At 42.5% G+C, this 17,137-nt stretch overlaps 1 long non-coding RNA gene and 1 pseudogene across 1 annotated transcript; both read right to left on the bottom strand.

Moving 5' to 3' along the window:
* Positions 1 to 807: 807 nt before the first annotated feature.
* LOC115284079 lies at positions 808 to 1,368 on the bottom strand (annotated as a pseudogene).
* Positions 1,369 to 4,300: 2,932 nt separating this feature from the next.
* On the bottom strand, positions 4,301 to 16,190 carry LOC115284368. The gene is made up of 3 exons (XR_003905174.1): positions 16,090 to 16,190; positions 6,383 to 6,565; positions 4,301 to 4,604 (listed from the first exon to the last, which is right to left on the bottom strand). It is a non-coding gene; the product is annotated as an uncharacterized LOC115284368 (long non-coding RNA).
* Positions 16,191 to 17,137: the final 947 nt, after the last annotated feature.

Below are 17,137 nucleotides of genomic sequence, written 5' to 3'. Positions count from 1 at the left end.
TTCCATGGGAATTTTTTATACATGTTAAAATTTTTTCAATTATTACAAAAATTTAGTAGCATGTAAATATAGCCCCAAAATGGTTGCTATAATCCTCATCACATACTGGGTCTGCTTTAGCAGGAAACGCTAGAGTATTGTAGGAACTTATCTAATATGGAAAGTAAATGCCTTTTAATAGTTTCCATTGCCTTGTTTTTTTTCCATTTTTTCCTATCTTTATAGAAAAAAATATATTTTGGGAAGTGTGACTGTGGCAAACAGCAGTGAAAAGATGGAGAAAACCTTTATGAACAGCGGAACTTTACACTCATTAAGGGTGACTGAAACGATAGGACGTTAGCCCATAAATTCATGTTCCCTCAATGTTTCAGTAAAAGCAAGCATGAAATCTCAACTGAAGTTATAATTAGTAATTAATTCATATATGTGACTAGATAAAACACAGAATAGGGATGATTCGAAAGCTTCGTTAATTTGTTTCACACCAAAGTTCACAATTGGTAAGAAAAATAGGAAGTCATCAAATGCATGCACCAAAAACCCCAAGACGGAAACCTCAGGTGTTCATTCAGTTTCTTTTTCACAGGCATTGCTAGTTCAAAAACCAAAACTTAGGGAATACTGGCACTTAGAGGGAAAAAAAGTTTCCACTGTCATTTAAAATAAGCATTCAAGATAAAAGCTAACAGCTTGGATGGAACAGGAAATTAGGTAATGCTAAAACAAATGCTAATAATTTAGTGTAATGTACAAAAATTACCACTTTTACTTAAGTATGCCTTAAGAAAAAAGTGTAAATTGTATTTACATAATTATACACTTTGACTTCTTTTTCTTCTTTTTACCATCTTTGCTCATCTTTTCTTTATGTTTTCGAATTTCTCGAACTAATGTGTTGAAGGCATCGTCAACACCCTGTCTTGTCTTTGCTGACGTTTCAATAAAAGGAATTCCATAACTTCTTGCTAAATCCTGAGCCTGTTTTGTATCTACTGTTCTAGAAGGCAGATCGCATTTATTTCCTACTAGGACCATAGGTACATCTTCAGAGTCTTTAACTCTTTTTATTTGTTCTCTATAATGGTGAATGTCTTCGAATGATTTCGTATTATTAATGGCAAATACACAAAGAAAGCCCTCCCTAGTCCTAATGAACTGGTCCCTCATTGCACTGTACTCGTCTTGACCTTCTGTGTCAAGAATATCCAAGAGACAGGTTTCTCCATCAATTACTACTTGTTTCCTGTAGGAATCCTCTATTGTAGGATCATATTCATCCACAAAGTGATTCTGAATGAGCTGTATCGTCAAGGCACTCTTGCCTACGCCACCAGCTCCAACTAGCACGAGTTTGTACTCAGTCATCGTCGCCGGCCTCTCTCCCGCACCTGGGGGCCGCCGAGCCTCTGGCCGCCGCCGCCTTCAGTGCCTGCGCTGCGCTCGCTCCCAGTCCGAACGGGGCCGGGAGTGCTGGCCGGCCGCCGCCGCGCCGCCGCCACCGCCGCCGCTCAGCAGAATTTTCTTAAAAGAAATTGTAAAGGGTGTCATTCAAGCAGAAGGAAAGTGATCCCGGATGGAAATTTGGATTTGCAGGAAGGAATGAAGTACAAGTAAACGGGTGGAATATGTGGGCAGTTCTAATATTGACCGTTCAATTCAATAACAATAATTGTGGGGAGGCTTAACATACACAACTACAATAGCATACAGGTCAGGAGGGGGTATAAAGGAAATATTCTGAGGTCCTTGCGTGGTCCTGGAAGTAGGCAAAAATACCACTTAACATTAGATCTTAATAAGTCAAAGGGAGCTGCTTCATCTCTATTACAACTCACTGCCACCCTGCACAGGTCCTCCTGGGTATAGGCCCCAGAGACAGGTGTAGATGTGTGCACCACGGGAGAAGCAAGCATGTTCACAGTAGCACTGTTTGAGACAGCCCCAGACGTTGATGGAGAATGGATCGATAAAGTGAGTCTGTTCATCTGGGGGAACAAAACAGAACCAGGGAGTTGCAGAGAGCCTCTAACTGGAGTATCTTGACAGTTTTTCCCAGCACAGCCCCTGGAATGAATGAACTGAGTTGCTTCACTCTGTTTAGGATTAAAGGATTAAAAGTTCCAGGAGAATGAGTGACACTCACATATTTCAGGCACCATGCTGACACTTTGGCTCTACTGCAGACGCGAGAGGAAGAATCTGGCAGATGCAGCCTTCAGGGGCCTCTTTAGTTTCTGCAGCGGGAGCTCCACCAGATCCTCCACGTATCCTTCCACAACGACTGTACACACCTAGAGAAGTGCCCAGAAGGGACGGATCGCCCTAGGCTGGTCACTCCCCACCCCCTCCCAAAGCAATCCATCCTGTTGGTGGCATCTGCCCATATACACACTTCCCCAAATGCTGGGATCTAAAATAATGTGAGTTTTCTTCCTTACAACCTAGAAGCCGCTCCGACTTCACAACAAGATTCACACTGGAGTCTCCTCAGTCTCTGTGTCCAGCTGCAAGATAAAGATCTTTGGATCAATCTGTTCCTCTTCTAATTCCACCACGGTTCTGTAACCCGTGGTCTAAATAGCAAGTTTAGCCATCTTCAACTATGTTGAGAAAGGAGTGAGTCACAGATATGAGAAATTCTTTAAAATTCATAAATGTACATATTTGGCAGGGAAGAAACTTGAGGACCAGAAATGGTCTTGTTTTTGCAACTATTTCTCTAGTTCCCCTCCTCCGTCAGGCAACCCTGATGCCTCCTGCCTTGCTGGCGGGACATGTCCCAAACTTGAAGTTTTGAGTCTAGGCCCCTGTCAATCCTGCCTATTAAGATGTCTAGTAGTCTTGCCCAGGGGGGCCCCACGTACCACCCATCCCTTGCCCTACCCACCCCCCAGGGTGGCAGCAACTCATTTTGTATGAACCAGAGGCAGTGAATGAAGCCAATATCACAAGCCCCTTGTTTTGCCTCCTCACAGTAATATCGGGGAGCGGCAAGAAGTTTCTGTCCCGGATAAGCCCAGGGGCGCCCCAGATTAACATCCCAGCTGAAGCGGGCCATGCCTCCTCCCCCAAAGGGAGCCGGTGCGTCTGATCTCAGTGTTTCCCAGGCTCTCATGCGGTGCTATCAGCAATGGGGATCTGATGTTCTCAGAACTGGTATGTGACTCCCCTAGGTCGCTGGCGTCCAACTTCAAATCCACACGTTCCCCACCTCCCCCCAACTCCCTCCCACGCAACATTTCTAGAAGCCCTGTAAAAAGGGGGAGAAACCTGCCAATAGATATATGAAAAGATTTTCAACCTCGCCAATAACCAAGGGAATGCAAACTAAAACAAGAAGTCATTTTTCACCCACCAGAATGGAAAATATGACCCTTTGGCAGAGTTTAGGGCAAAGAGGCACTTTCCTTACTGCAGGAAGCCTAACTTGGCACAGCCATTTTGTCGAGCAATTTGGTGATGTTGCTAAGACTAAACACACATGCCTTATATGATTCAGCATCTGCTCTTTTAAGTATCTGCTCTAGAAAACACACTATGGAATAGACAGGTAGGAGATGTTCACCTTGGCATTGTATGTAAAAGTGAAAACCTGGCAACAACCTAAATACAAGGCAAATAAAATGGGGTCTTTTCATCACCGCACAACTAATAATGAACTAGATGCCCAAGTATCAACAGGGATTTCAGAAGAGGACGAGATCGTTGAATCAAAAAAAAAAAAGAAAAGCAAGGAGTGAAAACAGTGAATGATACGTGCAGGAGAGTATTATTTTTGTAAAACAAAAACAGGCACAGGCATGTTAACACATATGCTTTTTAAGTTCTGGAAAGATTTACTCCACGTTCATAATGAAGAGTGGAGAGGTAGGGAGCAGAGCGAACTGGATCAGCTTACTGTCAAGGGGGATGTTATCTTTATCTTTATTTATAACGCATTCTCTCCAGGAGAATGGGTTCATGTTTTACTCTTACAAGTGAAAATTAATAATAAAAATATCCCATGTTACTCTGGAAAGTATTCTTACCTTGAAATGCTCACTCATTGGTGTATGATAAAGACCTACCTTTGGTGACATCTTTTTTGTAGGACCATAGACCAAATGGCCCCAGAAGCTTCCAGAAGTACTCCCTTGCAGATACAAGGTCTAATAGGCACAGCAGAATGTCTCTATGAGGTTTAAGCAAAATTTAGACAGGAGGCTTCTAAAGCTTTGGAAAATCCACCAAAATTAGTGAGCCAACAGAGACCCTTAAATGACTTATCTACTGCTGCATAAGAAATTATCCCAAAACATCACGGCTCAAAACATCATTTATTTCCTCACAGTTTCTGTGGATCAGGAACCAGGGACTCTCACAGGGCTACAATCAAGGTATTGATCGGGGCTGCAGTCTCATCAGAAGGCTCCATGGGGGAAGGATCTGCTTCTGAGCTTGCTCAGGCCATTGTTGGCAGGACTGTGTTCCTCACAAGCTGCTGGACTGAGATTCTTGGTTTCAGCAAAGGCCTCAGTTTCTCACTGGTGTTGCCCAGAGACTGCCCTCAGTTCCTTGCCGTGGGGACCTCTCCATGATGTCCATCACAACATGGGAGCTGGCTTCCTCAGAAAAAGCAAGCCAGACCACCATCAGAGAGAGAGAGAGAGAGAGAGAGAGATAGATAGAGAGAGAGAGAGAGAGAGAGAGAGTTGTGACCAAGACAGAGGTCATAGTCTTTTGTGGCCCAATCTTAAAAGGGACAGCCCATTGCTTTTGTGAGATTCTATTCATTAGAAGCAAGTGAAGGGTGCAGCACAGTCAAGGAGCGACAAGCACCATTAGGGTCCATTACCACACGGGGACTCTGTGTTGTGTGTTGTGTTTATGCTGTTAGGACGGCACAATAAGGGGGGGAGGGTGCCCCAAGCATGGAGGAAATATTAGAATCCAAGAGTCCTGAAAGAGAATTCCTGGGGTTAGAGAGAAAATTCATAGAACCAGCAGATGGCACCCTTCACTATAAGCCAGTACCTACTCCCTTGAGAACAGATCTCCTGGCACAGCCTACCCAGGAAATAAAGCGATTTAAGCGGCCAAGTAAATATTCCCATTAATAGGGATGATGATATATACCTATTGATGATCAATTTTCAAAGAAAAATAATACAATTCTGCTACAATTCAAATTGGGTTCTTTGATCATGTTTTTAAAATTTTGTGGCAGATTTTGGCGTATATGGTGACAAATTATATCACAATGTCATGTAACGTTTCTGCGTGTAAGCCAGGATGTGACTACTACTAAGTGAGCAGTCTTTTTAAACTAAAAGCACCTCAATTGGGCATCATGACTGATAAGTCCGATATTATGTGGCTCTTTGTGCCTAATAAAATATTGTACTTCCAGAAAAATGGCCATACCATCAGTTAACATTTAAGCCTTTCTTCACACGGTTAAAATCTCTGGGTGATCATAAATATTAAGGGTCATGCAGCAGTGATTTTCAGTCTATAGTATGTGACTCACTAATGCATCAGAAGGGATGTCCCCATGGGGGTTGAGCAGTCTTCTAGGTGGTTAATTTGAAAACTACATGCGGAGTGCTTGCCGTCTCTCTCTCTCTCTCTCTCTTGTCCCATGTTCTCCAGGGGCTCATGATGAGCAGTGAACAGCAACAACATGAACTCTCTGCATAAAACTGCCCCAGGAAGCCAGCAGGCCCCAGCCGAGACAGAGGCAGCCAAGCACCCCCCACCCTCCGCCAGCCCTATGATCCTTGAAACAAACTTAGGATCCGACCAAGTATCACAGCCATACAAGCAGGAGTTCTCAAACACAAACATGAACCTACAAAGCTCAGAGAATGTTTGAGGGAATCTATTGCCATGAAAGCACAGGCACCAAGCTCTCAACTGACACAAGAAATAAGAGAAGTTACCTCTGATATTTATGGAGGCATAGTTGTGTGTGTGTGTGTGTGTGTGTGTGTGTGTGTGTGTGTGTGTCTTCTTCTCACTCCACTTGGAGGAGCCTGAAACATCTCAAAGCTGAGATAATAGGAGGAGGCTTTTTTTTTAATGTAATTAAAAACTAAGAAGGAGTCACGAGCTCTTTCAGCATATTAGGTTCAAAATATACACCAACAGGAAGTTATCGTCCACAGAAATGTCTGATTGGTTTTAACTGTTTCTCCCGAGGGTCATGTCACTACAATGAACTCTGCCACCATCCGCTTCCATCCGCAGGACCGAATGCTTTCTCCTCCTCCATCCAAGAGGGGAACTGGATGGAGTACAGTGTAACTGACAGCCAACAACAGAGGTAATAAAAAGATCAAGGGATGTGGAAAAGAAGCAAAGATGTTGACATGGTTCAAGGAAGTTGCTCTCTACTCACAGAAGAAGTGGCCACAGGCACACAAGATGGACGAATGGATGAGGAGAATCCACCAAGTTCTTCTTTAGACTCCATACAGCTTGGATTGTGAAGTCAAGAATTAATTTTGTGTGTCTGGTTGGCTGAGGTGTGGGTATGCTACATCTTTTCTCTCTCCAGTTACTCACAGAGTTTTGCTTTCTCCTAAGTAGAGAAGGAAGAGAGGAAAAGGTCATGCGTGGGATAGTCATTGACCATATCATCCCTTCCCCCCACAAGGCACAAGTCTTTAAGCCCAGACTGCATTTTGAGACACTCTAAGCCATCTTGCTGGGGTTTTCTTTAATTTTTTTAATGTTTTTTTTTTTTTTTTACTTATTATTGAGACAGAAACAGAGCATGAGTGGAGGAGGGGCACAGAGAGACGGAGACACAGAATCTGAAGTGGACTCCAGGCTCTGAGCTGTCAGCACAGAGCCTGATGCGGAGCTCAAACACATGAACCATGAGATCATGACCTGACCCAAAGTTGGCCACCTAACTGACTGAGCCACCCAGGCGCCCCAACCATCTTGGTGTTTTAAGATGTGAGAATCAGCTGGACTTCAGATTAAAACTTTTGTGTTAACCCTGAACAAGAAAACGTGTTCACCATAAATGTCAGACTATCAAAACAAGGATATTAAAGAACAGGAGTTGCCCAGATGCAAACTGCAATAGCTCTGACGTTCACCCCAGATAGCTCAGAAGGGGAGGGGGTGGAAATTGTGAGACAAGGCGGCAAACTTGAGGGAGAATATGCTGTTGGAACTGCATATATTAGAGAAAAACCAAACGTATGCCACATTCTGCAGGTCTACCAAATTGAGCAAGTCTGAAGTCGTAAATTGGGCGTCACCTAAACCTGACCTCCACAGATGAAGAAAGAGGACTTGTTCCTGGGTGGGGACAGAGGTTTTGTGACCAACACGCCCCCCCTCCCAAGCTGCACCAGGGCCAGCAGCCTCCAGGGACTTGGCAGCCTCTGTGAGGCTGGTGACAAGGGAGGCTTTAAAGTCGCTGATGTCAAATACTTGGTACCAGGAACACGGTCAGTTGGCGAGAAGGATTTCTCAAGCCACCAGATCAGGAGACTTTGATCTGTGATTAGAGATGCCAGTGAAATGGGATAAGAGCGGAAGCCACATGAGCAGAGTGACTGTGAAGTGACTCCCATGTTAGGGTTGTTCATGGACTCTAGGTGACCACACTGTTTTTTTGTTTGTTTTCGAGAGAACAGCAGAGCAGAATGGCTGCAACCCACAGGCCCGACTGCTTAGCTCGTGGTGGTGAGAAGCGGACAGGACGCCGCCCTTCTCGGGACCACGGTAGCCAGTACCTCCCGGGAGAGAAGACTGGGAGGCGGGAAGGGCCCGAAGCACTAGGAGCAGGCTTCTCAACCTTGACCGCACACTGAGTCACCTAGGGAGCGTTCAGAAAACCCCAGGGCCTGACTCCTCCCTCAGAGACGCACATTCTGCTGGCCGGGGCTGGGTCCTGTGCAGGGACACTTTTTCAGATAATCCCCAGGGAGCCTGATGCACAGCTGGAGTTGACAAGCTCTGACCCAGATTAAGAGCCTGTAACCCCAGTTGACTAACACTGACTAATGTATAGTCAAGGTTTTTTCAGCCATGTGAGTCTTCAGCACAATCTTCAGAATTCTCGCCGTCAGTGAAGCTAATCTGAGGAAGAGAAAAAGGTCCTCATATCTGTTCTCCAAAAGCAAGATTAAATGATCAAGCTCCGGCTGAAGAGAAGGTGTAGACCTAGGGGAGGGAAGTGATCCAAAATACAAAAGTGGACCTGAGATCAGTAAGATCTTGGGGCAGGGTGGGGGTTAGATTAAAGCAGGATCCAAAGCTTGAGGAGGGCCGCCTCCCAAAATTTAAGCTGGGAGACTGCATGCACTAATATGACTTCAGTTGAAGCGGACGCATCATGAAGGGACCAGCAGTGAGATTTTAAGCCACTCATACCCTAGCGTTCGGGAAATCGAGGCAAATGTAGATGAAACCTGAATGCTACCTCCAGACATTGGGAGGCTCTGTATGGCCTGGGTTTGTTTCAAGTTGTTAAGGAAGATCGCCAGCCACAAGCAGCCAGCAACCACAAACATATCTCCTTGGTGAAACGTCTTCTCGTTTTCACACAATATAGGGCAGAAAGGGGGGAATGTGCCACTCTCTGGCTCTGAGGTATGTGAGGAGAAATCATCATGAACTTGGGGTGACTGAATGCCTCAGTCGGTTGAGTGTCCAACTTCGGCTCAGGTCATGATCTCACGGTTTGTGGGTTCAAGCCCAGCATCAGGCTCTGGGCTGACAGGTCAGAGCCTGGAGCCTGCTTCAGATTCTGTGTATCCCTCTCTCTCTCTAGCTTGAGGGGGGTGTGTGCGCGCGCGCGTGCCTTCTCTTTCTTTCAGAAATAATAAATGAGTAAACTTAAAAAAAAGAAAAAAGAAACCATGATGACCTCAGTCAGGCTCCACCTGGACTGGCCTCCACAAGGCCAAAAGAGTGGTTAAACTCATGGCAGCAGGAGAAGGATCGAGACTGAACTGGAGAAGTATTCATTGGGTGCTCCTATCAAGTACTGGGATTCATTCTACAGAAACTTCCACATGCTCCTCGGGAACAGTCTTAGCAGGGCCAGCGCTTGGATAGCATGAGCCCTCACGGTCCTCCCTCACTAACTTCAGTTTCTGAGTTCAAAGAGTCTTTTCCACATCACAGCTCTTAGGTGTTCCTTTGTTGCAGAGAACCCACAGGTAATGCGCCTAGAGATTTTTAAAAATATAAGGAACATAGAGATTCCGAGTTGGAAGAAGAACAAAGGCAGGGGGCCAACAAGAAGCTGTGTGGACTGGATATTTGAGGGGATTTGAGAGGGTCAGGAGAGATTTTTGGAGATCTCTTACCAGTAGTGTAAAGTTTGTTGGGGACGCAGCAGTGGGGAGGAGGAATATTTAAGATGTTAGGTCGGCATTAAAAATGCATTTCCCCTTGGGTTTTTCTCAAGAGACAAGTAAAGCTGTAAATTACTCATCATTGAATGTTGGCTGCTGACCGAGGTTTCTTTGGATAGATGCCTTGCAATAAATCGATCACAGAAAGTCCTGCAAATTAAAATTATTAAGAGTAGATGTAGCACACAGAAAATGACTTAGAATTAATTATTAATATCAGGAGAAAGATTAGAGAGGCTATCACATTCATAAAACAAGAATTGGCTGTTAAGAAACAAACCAATTAAGGATTGGAAAGTAAAAAAAATGAATATCAAAAAACACTCTAGCTGAAGAACATGTTTTTCTGAGTGATTTTCTCAGAACGCAGTGCAAAAGGGGAACAAACGAGGTAAAAATGTGAAAAAAAAGTTAAGAGATGAAGGACAAATTTAGAAGTATCAGCACTGATCTAATGAAAATTCCAGAATAGCTAAAGGGAATAGAGGGGAGAATATAACAAAAGAAATGAGATGAAAATCCCCCAGATGTGAAAAAGAGACACTAGCTTGCATATTTAAAAAGCCAGTCAAATGCCAAGTAAGATAATTTTTAAAATATTTATCTGGATCTACTATGATGAAATACCAGAACACTGAGAATAAAGAAAAAATCCTTTAAATTCCCACAGAGGAAAAACATATTGCCTTCAAAAGAATTAGAATAGCTTTCTTGTCAGATTCTCATCACTGCCTCCAAATTCTGTAAGTAAGGAAATAATATAGCTTCAACTATCAAGAGGAAGAACCGAGTAGACATATTCAGACAGGCAAGGACTCCAAGTTTACTTTCCCAAACCCTCTTCAGGGATTTAGATGAAGTGTTCCGGCATGCAACTGTATGAGTCTAGAAAGAGAAAGACATGATGGTAAAGAAATAGTAAATATACTCAGAAAAACAAGTAGAAATAATTCAGGGATAGCAGCGTACAAATATACCTGGAGAGAAATCAAGCCAGTTGAAACAGGGGAAGGAGGCTCCTAGAGAAAAAAATTTTCTGAATAAACCCAACCCCCCAAATGCTGAATTAAAATAAAGAACTCAAAAATGGCAGTGCAATGGCAAAATGGCGGCAGAGGAACAGTAACAATACATTGAGAATTAACACTAAACAGGAAATTATGTTTATGGAATAGAAAGCGGATTTCAAACACATTGATGAAGTATAGTAAAGTAACTCATAAAACAAGGAAGGTACATCTTCTTTTTCTGGTAATAGTAGATTAATTTTGTTGCATACAAACTCTTCCACAAAGCACAAGCAGAAACACCGGGTTAGATATTTTTCGAAATCTGTTTGAAGGTATCAGAGCCAATGCAATGAGGTCTTGAGAGCCAAGATAAAACAGAGATGAGAAACATACAAAGTTGAGACCAACATTCGCTGCTGACTTCTTTTCCCTTTGAGGCCTTTACTGATTCTAAAAGAGCAGCTGAAAGGCCGAGAAGCTTAGCAAAAGCAATGACTCATAGACTGAGCGGTGCTTCCAATAGTCTCAGAGGGATAGGGGGAAACTAAAGAGTTTAGGGTCCACTCAGGAAAAGGGACACTGATAAACACTACATGTTTTCAGCCGAAATCTCTGAAGGGCCATATATTAGGAATAAGAATGAATCAGAAATGAATATGCCCTCAAAAAGACTTATTCCCAGCTTCAAATCAATTTAATCCCTGATTATATTAAGGAGCACTGCCTCTCAGCTTCCAGCCTGAAGCTGAAATAAAACTATTCTGTAAGAAAATAACTCTACAGTGAATCAAATTATCTCTATAAATTTTCATACACAATGTCAAACATTCCATCAAAAATTATTAGAAGGATTCTGGCCAAGATGGAGTGAGGGGATTGAATTTGCCTTCCTATCTGAAACAACCAAAAGATGGTGGGGGGAAAGGAAAAACTAGGTTTAAAGCCACTGAACTTTAGACGACAAATGACAGTGACGGAGAGAACAAAGAAACAAGGCGATTGCCAGGATCGCCCCACGTTACTACCTTGAGTTTCGAGCTCACGGTGCAGGGAAGGAGAATTCAGGCATAGCCTGGCAACCTCCCCAAGCTGGAGAGACAGAGCTGGAAACCTCGGGAGATCAAAATGGCGGGAATCTGCAGGAATGAGTTTCAGAGAGGAAGAAATGGAAAAGACCAAGAACAGCTAGAGCCCCCTTGAGGATTCGTTAGTGTGCTAATCAGCACAAGCATGTTAGCAAGCTGCCCAAAGCCAGGGAAAAAGCTAAGTGAAGAGGGACAGTACTTAAGCTTACACAAGGCCAACAATACTGCATGTTCCCACTAACCAGACTGGACAACCTCAAAATTCACAGGAAATTTGGCAGAACACTCAGAAGAATCTTGGGTCGGTTGTGGAGATAATTAACCCTAGACTAAACACTGTTCTGGTCCTGTCTAACAAATCTTAAAAGCAAGACCTGGGAGGATCAAATTGTTTCCAAGTGACTTAACTGTGTCACAGAATAAAACTCAAGAATGTTTATAGGAATACAGAATTATCCAGAATTCAACAAGGTAAAATTCACAATGCCTGGTGTCCAATTAAAAAATTACTAGGCATGCAAAGAGACAGGGAAATACAACCCAAAATGAGAGCGGGGGTGGGGTGGGAAGATAAATTAACCAAATTGACCCAAAATGACACAGATGTGAGAATTAGTGGACATTAAAAGACTTATAACACTATTCCATATGATCAAAAAGTTAAGACATGGAAGATATATTTTTAAAAGACCCAAATCAAGCTTCAAGAGATGAAAACTACAATGTCTGAGATGAAATTACCCTGGATAAGATTAATAACAGATTAATAATAGACAACATTTTCCCAAATATGATGAAAACTATAAATTCATAGATCCAGGAAGCTCAATGACTCCCAGGCACAAAAAAATCATGAAGAAAACCATTACAAGACAGATCATAATCATATTGCTCAAAACCAGTGATAAAGAGAAAATCTTAGAAGCAGCCAGATAATTTAAAAATATGTTACACAGCATATTTCTCTTTGGAACAATGCAAGCAAGAAGGCAGTGAAAAAACATCTTTAGTGTAATCAAAGAATAAGAATCTACCTAGAATTCTATGGCAAGTGAAAATTTTTCAAAAATGAAGGGAAATAAAGACTTTTCCAATCTTACAATAGCTGAAAGCAGTCATCGCACAGTAGCGGAATGAGAGTCTCTCCATAAATGATTTGGGAAAACTGGATCTTTAAAGAGCTACCTGCACTCCCACAGTCACTGCGGCAATATTCACAAAAGTCAAGATATGGAAACAACCACAAGTGTCTGTAATTAATTGATGGATAAAGAAATTGTGGCATGCGCACACACAGACACACACACACACACACTGGAACATTATTCAGCCTTAAAAAAAAAAAAAGGAAATCCTGCCATTTGCAACAGCACAGATGAACCTGGAGGACGTTACGCTAAGTGAAATAAGCCAGACACAGAAAAACAAATACTGCATGATCTCACTTACATGTGTAATCTGAAAGAGTTGGACTCATAAGAACAGAGTAGGATGGTGGTTGTCAGGGACTGAGGGGTAAAGGAAATAGGAAGATTTTGGACATAGGATATGAAGTTTCAGTTATGTAGGATGAATAAGTTTGGAATATTTAATGTACAATATAATGGCTATAGTTAATAATACTGTATTGGGGTATTGAGCCTAGGTGGCTCAGTCAGTTAAGCAACTGACTCTTGACCTCAGCTCAGGTTTTGATCTCAGGGTTGTGGTTCAAGCCCCAGCTTGGACTCCACAGTGGACATGGAACCTACTTAAAAAAAAAAATACTGTATCAAATACTTGAACTTTGCTAAGACAGTAGATCTCAAGTGTTTTCACCACACACACACAAAAAGGTAACTGTGTGAGGTGATGGGTATGTTAATGAGCTTGATTGTGATAATCATTTCACAATGTTCATGTAGATCAAAACATTATACTGACGAATGGATCAAGAAGATGTGGTATATATTCACGATGGAGTACTACATGGCAATGAGAGGGAATGACATATGGCCTTTTGTAGGAAAGTGGATGGACCTTGAGGGTGTCATGCTGAGTGAAGTAAGCCAGGCAGAGAAGGACAGAAACCATATGTTTGCACTCATAGGTCTAGCAGGAAAACAAGAGAGACCTAATGGAGGACCAGGGGGAGCGGAGGAGGGAGAGAGAGTTGGGGAGAGAGAGGGATGCAAAACTTGAGAGACTACTGAATGCTGAGAATGAACTGAGGGTTGAAGGGAAAGGGGGAGGGGGGAAAAGAGGTGGTGGTGATGGTGGAGGGCACTTAAGGGGAAGAGCACTGGGTGTTATATGGAAAACAATTTGATAATAAAATATTATGAAAAAAAAACTAAAAAAAAAACATTATATTTTAAATCTTAAATATGTACAATCTTTACTTGTCATTTATACCTCAATAAAGCTGGGGGTGGAGAACAAAGGGAACAAAGAACAGATGGGACAAACAGAAAACTAGCAAAAGATACAGACTTAAACCTAATCATATCAACACTTACATTGAATGTAAATGGTCTAATCACCCCAATAAAAAGGAAGAGATTGTCAATTTAGATTATCAACAAGACCGAACTATATGTTGCCTATAAGAAAGGGAGCTTAAGATATACCATTCTTATACTAATAAGAAAGCTGGAATAGGTATATTAATTTCAGACAAAGCCATTTCAGAACAAAGGCCATTATGAAGAATAAAGAAGAGCATTTCATAATTATAAATGGGTGAGTTAATCAAAATGAAAATACTAAACATTTATGCATCTAATAACAGAACTCCAAAATACATGAAGCAAAAACTAATAACTGCAAAGAGAAAAAGACAAATCCACAAATGTGGTCAGAGATTTCAATACCCCTTTCAATAATTTATAGGAGTAGGCAGAAAATCAGGAAGGATATGGAAAACTTGAACAAAACCACCAACCACCTAGAGCTAATTAGTTGACGTTTACAGGACACTCCTTCAACAACAGCAGAACACACATTCTTTTCAAATATTTGATAATTAAATAATACACTTCTACATAACTCATGGGTCAATAAATAAATCAATGATAGAGGCACCTGGGTGGGTCATTTGGTTAAGCACTTCTGCTCAGGCCATGATCTCATGGTTTGTGGGTTTGGGCCCTGCATCGGGCTCTGTGTTGACAGCTCGGAGCCTGGAGCCTGCTCTGAGTTCGGTGTCTCCCTCTGTCTCTGCCCCCACCCTACCGATTGTGCTCTCTCTCTCAAAAATAAATAAACATTAGAAAATTTAAAAAAAAAGAGAGAAATCAATGGAGCACCTGGGTGAGTCAGTAGACTGAGCGTTCTACTCTTGATTTCAGCTCAGGTCATGATCCCAGTGTCGTGGGATCAAACCTTACATCAGACTCCTTGTTGATCGTGGAACCTGCTTAAAATTCTCTCCCTGCCTCCCTGTGCCCCTCTCCCCCAAGCTCTCTCTCTAAAAAATAAGTAAATAAATGAGGAAATGAGAAAGTAAACTGAGCTAAATGGAAAAGGAAACACAACATTTCAATATTTGTAAGATGATACTAAAATAGTATTTTTTAATATAATTTATGGTCAAACTGGTTTCCATACAACACCCAGTGCTCATCCCAACAAATTCCCTCCTCAATGCCCATCACCCACTTTCCCCTCTCCCCCACCCCCCATCAACCCTCAGTTTATTTTTAGTATTTAAGAGTCTCTTATGGTTTGCCTCCCTCCCTCTCTGAATCTTTTTTTTCCCTTCCCCTTCCCCATGGTCTTCTGTTAAGTTTCCACATATGAGTGAAAACATATGGTATCTGTCTTTCTCTGACTGACTTATTTAAGCCTAATGCCTTCCAGTTTCATCCACATTGCTGCAAATGGCCAGATTTCATTCTTTCTCGTTGCCAAGTAGTATTCCATTGTATATATAACTAAGATAGTATTAAGAGAAGAAATTTTCAGGACTAAATGCCCAAATTAGAAAAGAAGTAGGACTCAAATAAGTGACTTTAGCTTCCACCTTAGGAAACAAGAAAAAGTGGGGCACCTGGCTGTCTCAGTCGGTAGAGCACACGACTCCTGATCTCACAGTTGTAAGCCGGAGTCCCGCTTCGGATACAGAGATTACTTAAAAAAATTTTTTTAATAGAAAAAAAAGAAAAAAAAATAGAAGAGAAAATTAATTACTTAACCCAAATTAATCAGAAGAAAGATGATACACAGATCAGAGCAGAAATTAATGAAATAGAAATAAAATAAGAAAATAAATGAAACCAAATGCTGGTCTTTGGAGAATTCTAATAAATCTGATAAACCACTAGCCAGACTGATCAAGGGAAAGAAAAAGAAATCATCACAAGATATGAAAACCACAAACCAACATCTGTCATGAACATAGATACAAGAATTCTCACCATCCCTCAAACCAACCTCTCCTCCCCATGTCTCTGCCATTGTTCATGCATCACCATTCAAGTCATCCTCAAATCCCATTTTCCACTTCTCTTTTTCTCTGCTGCCACATGCAATCAATCAATTTGTCTTCAATGTTCCTTCCCCACTCAGTGGTTTCAAGGTTGCCCCTGCTTCCCCTTCTACCATCCCTGCTCTAGCTCAGGTCCTTCCTCCCATCCAAGTACTAACCAGGCCCGACCCTGCTTAGCTTCTGAGATCAGACGAGATCGGGCGCCTTCAGGGTGGTATGGCCATAGACTAGCTCAGGCCTTTCCTATCTCACAGCTGGTTCTTGCAGTAGCCCTTGAACTCCATCACCATCTGAGTCCAGTCCACCCAGAACACCTGTGCACTGGTGCAGACCAACTCGACCTTCCAAGAGCACTGTTTTTGTTACCACCTTGAACTAAGTGCCTTATGTCAACAAGCCCTAACCACGGCGTATTATACATAATCAGCACTCAACCATTATTTACTGAATGAAATGAACAGTGAGTTCCTCCGAACAGGGACCGTGTTGCTGTTTAGCAGTGGATACTCATGATCCAGCACCGTGTACGAGAGTAGCACTCAATAAATGGTGGAGTGATTGAATAAACAAAAGGCTGCCACTTACCTACTCAAAACTTTTCAACGGCTCCCTCTCCCTATCCAATCAATGCTCGAGCTGCTTAGTCTGGCATTCAATACACTTTATAAAATATTTCTGTGTTAGTCAGGGCTTTTTACGTTTTGAGAGATTAAAAATCCAATTCTAAAGGATTTACACATAAAAAAGGGAATTTGCTGGGGCATCTCGGTGGCTCAGTCTGTTTAAGCATCCAACTTCGGCTCAGGTCACGATCTCGCGGTTCGTGAGTTTAAGTGTCACATCGGGCTCTCTGATGTCAGCATTGAGCCATCTTCAGACCCTCTGTCCTTGGCTCTCTTTGCCACTCCACTGCTCATGCTCGTGCGCGCGCGCTCTCTCTCTCTTCCACTCTCTCAAAAATAAACATTGTTTTAAAAAGTTGGTTTATTGGCTTGTATAACTAGAAAGTCTAAAGGACAGGATCAATTGAGCCACTGGGTTCACAGTGGGCTGTGGCATCCCAAGATGTCTGAGGCAAGATCGTGGGGGAAAGTCTGCACAAAGCTAGGTGGGGGCTGAAGAAGCAGGACGAGGAGCAGCGGGGGAGTAACCGATAGGTACTTGGGGCCAATCCTGGAGTCTGCAGTCCTGGGTCATTTGTGTGAA

The sequence above is a fragment of the Suricata suricatta genome, chromosome X (genome assembly GCF_006229205.1).
Source record: "Suricata suricatta isolate VVHF042 chromosome X, meerkat_22Aug2017_6uvM2_HiC, whole genome shotgun sequence".
Lineage (NCBI taxonomy): Eukaryota > Metazoa > Chordata > Mammalia > Carnivora > Herpestidae > Suricata > Suricata suricatta.
This window is presented reverse-complemented; position numbering and strand designations above follow the sequence as displayed.